Genomic DNA, 7281 nt, shown 5'->3' with positions numbered 1-7281 from the left:
GTTAGGAACATAAATTGTGACTAAGGTTTGGTGGAAGATTTTAATTCAGAACTTATGAAAACAAGACATTTGTACTACAGAGCCAGAGGTGGTTTCAACCAGGTTGGTATCAAAAGGGTTAAGAATTGTTTCTCTATTATATACTTAACCCTTTTGTTACCATATTTCGATGTTGAGATGCTCTGTGTTTCTTTCAATTACTTAAATATAACAAAGAATTTAGTAAAATAACTTAGTTATCATTAAGCTAGTGTTAGGAACATAAATTGTGACTAAGGTTTGGTGGAAGATTATAATTCAAAACTTAAGAAAACAAGACATTTGTACTCAGAGCCAGAGGTGGTTTCAGCCAGGTTGGTATCAAAAGGGTTAAGAATTGATTCTCTATTATATATCTTAACCCTTTTGTTACCATATTTCTGCTGAGATGCTCTGTGTTTCTTTCAATTACTTTAAATATAACAAAGAATTTAGTAAAATAACTTAGTTATCATTCAGCTAGTGTTAGGAACATAAATTATGACTAAGGTTTGGTGGAAGATTTTAATTCAGAACTTATGAAAACAAGACATTTGTACTCAGAGCCAGAGGTGGTTTAAGCCGGGTTGGTATCAAAAGGGTTAAGAATTGATTCTCTATTATATATTTTAACCCTTCTGTTACCATATTTCTGCTGAAATGCTCTGTGTTTCTTTCAATTACTTTAAATATAACAAAGAATTTAGTAAAATAACTTAGTTATCATTCAGCTAGTGTTAGGAACATAAATTGTGACTAAGGTTTGGTGGAAGATTTTAATTCAGAACTTATGAAAACAAGACATTTTTACTACAGACCCAGAGCCGGTTTTGGCTAGGTTAGTAACAAAAGGGTTAAATGAGGCCCTACAGACCCCACTGTTTTTACTCCATTTACCTTGCTCCTACACTTATGCATTAAACTATGATCAGCCTTGGTGCTGTATATGGAATGTTAGCACTCCGTCGGTTACGACGACGAGGGTTCCGGTTGATCCGAATCAACGGAACAGCCTGCTCGTGAAATTAACGTGTAAGTGGCTGAGCACTCCACAGACACGTGTACCCTTAACGTAGTTCTCGGGGATATTCAGCGTGACACAGAGAGTGACAAGGCCGGCCCTTTTGAAATACAGGTACAACAGAAACAGGAAGTAAGAGTGAGAGAAAGTTGTGGTGAAAGAGTACAGCAGGGATCACCACCATCCCTGCCAGAGCCTCGTGGAGCTTTTAGGTGTTTTCGCTCAATAAACACTCACAACGCCCGGTCTGGGAATCGAAACCGCGATCCTACGACCGCGAGTCCGCTGCCCTAACCACTGGGCCATTGCGCCTCCACGTTTGCAGAAGTAAGTTTTATTACACAAGGGTAGAGGGCTGCGATAGTGGGGCCAAAGACCTCAAGAGTGCCTTCCGCAGGAGCTAGCCGGAATGCCGCCCAAATGGCGGCTTCAAGGTTATGCAATGTGTTCTAGTTCAATACACTTCGTTTCTAGGGCAGTGAGCTGGCAAGATCGTTAGCACGCCGGGCGAAATGCTTAGCGGTATTTCGTCTGCAGTTACGTTCTGAGTTCGAATTCCGCCGAGGTCGACTTTGCCTTTCGTCCTTTCGGGGTCGATAAATTAAGTATCAGTTACGCACTGGGGTCGACGTAATCGACTTAATCCGTTTGTCTGTCCTTGTTTGTCCCCTCTGTGTTTAGCCCCTTGTGGGTAGTAAAGAAATAGGTATTTCGTCCATCGCTACGTTCTGAGTTCAAATTCCGCCGAGGTCAACTTTGCCTTTCATCCTTTCGGGGTCGATAAATTAAGTACCAGTTACGCACTGGGGTCGATGTAATCGACTTAATACTTATGTCTGTCCTTGTTTGTCTTCTCTATGTTTAGCCCCCTGTGGGTAGTAAAGAAATAGGTATTTCATCTGCTGTTACATCCCGAGTTCAAATTCCGCCGAGGTCGACTTTGCCTTTCATCCTTTCGGGGTCGATAAATTAAGTACCAGTTATGCACTGGGGTCGACGTAATCGACTTAATCCGTTTGTCTGTCCTTGTTTGTCCCCTCTGTGTTTGGCCCCTTGTGGGTAGTAAAGAAATAATACACTTCATTTGACATTCCTCAGTGACCACACGGACATCTGACGTGTAACACACCGTAACGTTGGCAGTGAGCTCTTGTACACCGCTAACGTTTGATCACAATAAACAAATAACCTGTACAAGGTGTGCTGCAAGAAAATGCAGAACCGGTTTTCTCAACAGTTATAATACACACACACCTCGTTTTTGTACGATTTGCAAAATTCTTGCATATATATAAATAGCAGTATCGCCCGGCGTTGCTCGGATTTGTAAGGGAAATAACTATATAAGCATTTTTAGAGAGTTATAGCCAAAAAATAGCAAAAAAATGCATTAAATATGGGAAAAAAATTATGGTAAATTTTTTTTTAGATCGTTGACTCATCGTAGACATTTTTAGAGAGTTACTTCCCTTATATAATAGCGAAAAAAATGCATCAAAATGGGAAAAAATGATGGTAATTTCTTTTTTAAATCGTAGACTCATCGTAGACGCGCGCTAATACCCAGAAGGGCTCGATATGAATCACGACTATAAGATACCTGCTTTTGGTTAGACTGCACCGCAAAATGTGGGAGTAGTTAGGAATCTAAATCGTAGGAGACAGACACCACACAACTTCACTTTTATATATAAAGATATACTCAGATACGAAGAGGTAATAATTCGCGTGTGTAATGTTATGGATTGTCAGTTCGGTCTCGACGTTGAGGATTCACCTTTCCGCCAAAAAAAAGCAAAAGAAACTCTCCTACCTGTGGAATTAATGTATAAACAATCAACTGAGAATTCCACAGACATGGGGTCTTCTTAACACCAAAATTAATTAAACCAGAAAGCTAGAACTACCGCAAAGCGGTTACTTTTAGGACAATTTTAGCAATTATAGCCTTATGTACAAATGCGTGTGTGTCTGTGTGTAACACACAGACATATTAATTAATCCGTTAATTAATGCAATTTATTGATTATAGATTAGTGTTAGTAATAAATCACATATAGATAGATAGGCAGATAGATGGTGTATGTGTGTGAATGAAGTGTTTGTGTACGTTTGAGGTCATAAACCGTAAAAAAAAGTTTTATAAAAGGGCAAAATAAAGTGTGCGTGTGTGTGTGTGTGCATGTGTGTAAAAGGGCGTAACGGATATATAATAATGTGTACTTAGATTTATATACCCACTCTATTGACAGATATATTGAGTGGGTATTTCCCTGACTTAAGGGCTTTTAGTGATGGATATATAGTATGAAAAACTCGGATTTTTTTTTTTGCGTCGAATAAAGTACCCTGGCCTCGTGACCAGGGTACCCGATTCCACGCAAAAAAAAAAAAAAAATCTGAGTTTTTTTTTTTAATTAGTGAATAATCGTGCGGGTGTTAATATAAAAATTTACCTAATATTGTACATTTTCGGATTATATATATATATATATTAGAGGGAAACCACTATGTGGATACCCTTATGCTAGAAATAGATCCGATCCGCTATGGTCTTACCACTAAGAAATGTTCTCAAGAAAAATTTAGCAAAACAACCAAAACGTAATCGAACCAGAAAAAAAGATTTTTATCAATATAAATATGGATTATTTGCATACATTACATTTTTGGTTGTTTTGCTAAATTTTTCTTGAGAGCATTTCTTAGTGGTAAGACCACAGCGGATCTATTTCTAGCATAAGGGTTGTCCACATAGTGGTTTCCCTCTAATACGTATATAATACAATTTTACTGTACCTTCAGTTTGTTTTTTTTATATGCTAGACCACTGCTGTGAAATCGATGTCAATTAAATCAATATCTAATTTCTCACCTTCATTTTAAATTCACACACACATATATATTAGAATTTCAATATTGATATTAGCCTATAAGGCCGTATGTATATATATATATATATGTTTATTGCTATGGTTTTGTGCTGAGTTTGATCTGAGAACGTAATCTTTTGTGGAGCATGACGATTTGACGTCTATATCTAGCATGTTGACTGTCCACTTTTCGTGTTCAGTCCTTAATTGGTATATATAAATATTTTAATCTTCGGATTCGTTTTTAATATGCTAGACCACTGGTCTTAACTGATAAATATCAATCTCTACCCTTAATTAATTTTATATATATATATATATATATATATATATATAAAAGATCAATATCAAAATTCTAATATATATATATATATAACAGATATATACATACAATATTAGATATGTACATATATTTGTACATATCTGATATTCTATGTATATATTTTATTAATTTGCCTGTCCGGCCGATAATTCGCTTACCACTTGAGATGGTATTTTAATAATGCCATCCCTATATATATATATATATATATATTATATATATATATGTAGGTCCTGGGTTGAGTCGGGGTTAACCACAGTAAATAAGGTACTCAATACATAGCAGAGTAAATTAATTTATTTTATAGAAGGAGCTTCTACAGAACTAGAACTGTTTCATTCAAAATCTGATTTTGAATGAAACAGTTCTAGCTCTGTAGAAGCTCCTTCTATAAAATAAATATATATATATATATATATGGATGTATGTAGGTATGTATTGGTAAAGGCTGAAGGAAGGACGACTTACCAAGAATGTTTTTCGGCAAAAATAAAAAAGAAAGAAGAACGTAATATCAAGTATTTCTCTCCCTGTGAAATCGTATCAGCAACTGATAGTTTTTCGCTTTGTCTCTTCCGACTATCTGACTCACTTATTGTATGACAACTCGCAGCCTGGGCTGATGTTTTACCGAGTTCTTCTTCTCACTTGCAGGTTGTCTTTATATAGGTGCCTCTGTGTGAGTGTGTGTGTGCGGGTGTGTGCGGGGACTTTAAATTATATCACGTGTGTGTGTGTCTACTCTTTTTACTCTTTTACTTGTTTCGGTCATTTGACTGCGGCCATGCTGCAGCACCGCCTTTTTTAGTCGAGCAAATCGACCCCGGGACTTATTCTTTTTTGTAAGCCCAGTACTTATTCTATCGGTTCTCTTTTGCCGAACCGCTAAGTAACGGGGACGTAAACATACCGGCATCGGTTGTCAAGCAATGCTAGGGGGACAAACACAGACACACAAACACATACATATATACGACAGGCTTCTTTCAGTTTCCGTCTACCAAATCCACTTACAAGGCTTTGGTCGGCCCGAGGCTATAGTAGAAGACACTTACCCAAGATGCCACGCAGTGGGACTGAACCCAGAACCATGTGGTTGGTAAGCAATCTACTTACCACACAGCCACTCCTGCATATATATATATACATATATACGACAGGCTTCTTTCAGTTTCCGTCTACCAAATCCACTCACAAGGCATTGGTCGGCCCGGGGCTATAGCAGAAGACACTTGCCCAAGATGCCACGTAGTGGGACTGAACCCGAAACCATGTGGTTGGTTAGCAAGCTACTTACCACACAGCCAATCCTGCGCCTATGTGTCCGTAATCAGTTTTGTATCATACAGTAATGTGTGTGTGTGTGTGGTGTGTGTGTGTGTCGGCCCGGCAATTCACTCGTACACATATATATATCACCGTGATCACCGTGACCGACCAGGCTATTAGATGTTGTTGCACATCGCTGGTCACAATGCGCTTCGCATTGTTTTAGCCTTCAAATGACGCCCACCTCGCTTGGCTAAGCGAATAGGCTAACAGAAGAAAGAGTGAGAGAAAGTTGTGGCGAAAGAGTACAGCAGGGGTCACCACCACCCCCTGCAGGAGCATCGTGGAGCTCAATAAACACTCACAAAGCCCGGTCTGGGAATCGAAACCGCGATCCTACGACCGCGAGTCCGCTGCCCTAACTAGGCCATTGCGCCTCCACACGAACATGTATATATATGTATGTATGTATATATATGTATATATATATATATATATATATATTATATATATATTCATGTATTTTATCTGCCCTTACGTTCTGAGTTCAAACTCCACCGAGGACAACTTTGCCTTTTATCTTTTCGGAGTCGATCAATTAAGTACCAGTACCAGTGATACACTGGGGTCAATTTAATCGGCCATCCCGTTCTTCAAAATTTCAGACCTTGTGCCTTTAGTAGAAAGAATTATTATCATTATTGAGTGAGAGAGCAGTGCATGCCATTAAAGTGACACTGGGGTACAAATATATGAATCCCAGTATACCCATCATGACTACACGTCTAATAAGGGTACACCAGGCACATGCATCACAACCATATGTGCGCGACATGGTGATCTCATAAAAAGATAAACAGCGCATGACCCTGCAGGTGGGGCCCAGTTAGAATTTTCTTCTGGTCGAGTAGCCCATCCCGCTCAAAAGGTCCCTGAATAAGGATTGTTTAAGGATGTTGAACAAACCACCCATTTTTCCAGGGGTGAATTATCCAAACTCCAAAGAATCCCTCTCAACACATGGCTATGATGCTCCCCCACTATTTCTGCTCGTGATCAGAGATGCACATATCGTCAGCCACTAAGGGACATGCTCAACTGGTTAAGGTCAAACAACTGACAAGCAAATCTGTGGTATTGAGCAGAATATTTGCTGTAGCCCATCTTTTATACCAAGGCAAAACAATGTACATGATAACACTTCCAATCAGTTAAGATCAGAAGCCACGAGAGCCACTGCCTGGTACTGCATCAGGGCATTTATTATTAATATTATTATTATTATTATTATTATTATTATTATTATTATTATTATTGTTCAGTAGTTTTATTTTATAGCGTGCTTTCACTGCACCACCAAGGACAGTTCTGTGTGCCTTGGGTATGTGCTGTGATGCTCTGATGGTTACTGTATGGAAAGTGTTCTGCGTAGGATGTGTGCAGTGCCTAGTAGTGCAATTTTCTGTATGTTATATGTGTTTGTAAGTCCTGGTGTTTTTGTTATGTATTTGTCTGAATATTTTTTTATCATGCCTAATGCACCTACTATGATAGGAATTGTTTCTGCTTTTAGATTCCACATTCTGGTTACCTCTATTTCCAGGTCTTTGTATTTTGAAAGTTTCTCCATTTCTTTTAGAGACACGTTGTCATCTGCCGGTATTGACACATCAATTAGAAAGCATTTTTTTTCTTCATGATCTCTGACAACTATATCTGGTCTGTTGGCCTTAATTTCTCTATCTGTGTGTATCGGCATATCCCAGAGTATGGTTGCT

At 38.5% G+C, this 7281-nt stretch overlaps 1 protein-coding gene across 3 annotated transcripts in view; it reads right to left on the bottom strand.

Moving 5' to 3' along the window:
• LOC115226095 (lysosomal protective protein) overlaps positions 1-4877 on the bottom strand; it is a 36950-nt gene extending 32073 nt beyond the window's left edge. For all 3 annotated transcript variants that reach the window (XM_029797075.2, XM_036515009.1, XM_036515008.1), the window contains exon 1: positions 4703-4877. The gene's annotated coding sequence lies outside the window, so the exon portion shown is untranslated. The remainder of the gene's footprint in view (positions 1-4702) is intronic.
• Between the last annotated feature and the right edge of the window lie 2404 nt (positions 4878-7281).

This window comes from Octopus sinensis, linkage group LG29, assembly GCF_006345805.1.
Source record: "Octopus sinensis linkage group LG29, ASM634580v1, whole genome shotgun sequence".
In the NCBI taxonomy this organism is placed as follows: Eukaryota; Metazoa; Mollusca; class Cephalopoda; order Octopoda; family Octopodidae; genus Octopus; species Octopus sinensis.
The sequence above is the reverse complement of the archived record's forward strand: the minus strand, read 5'-3'. Positions and strand labels throughout refer to the sequence as shown.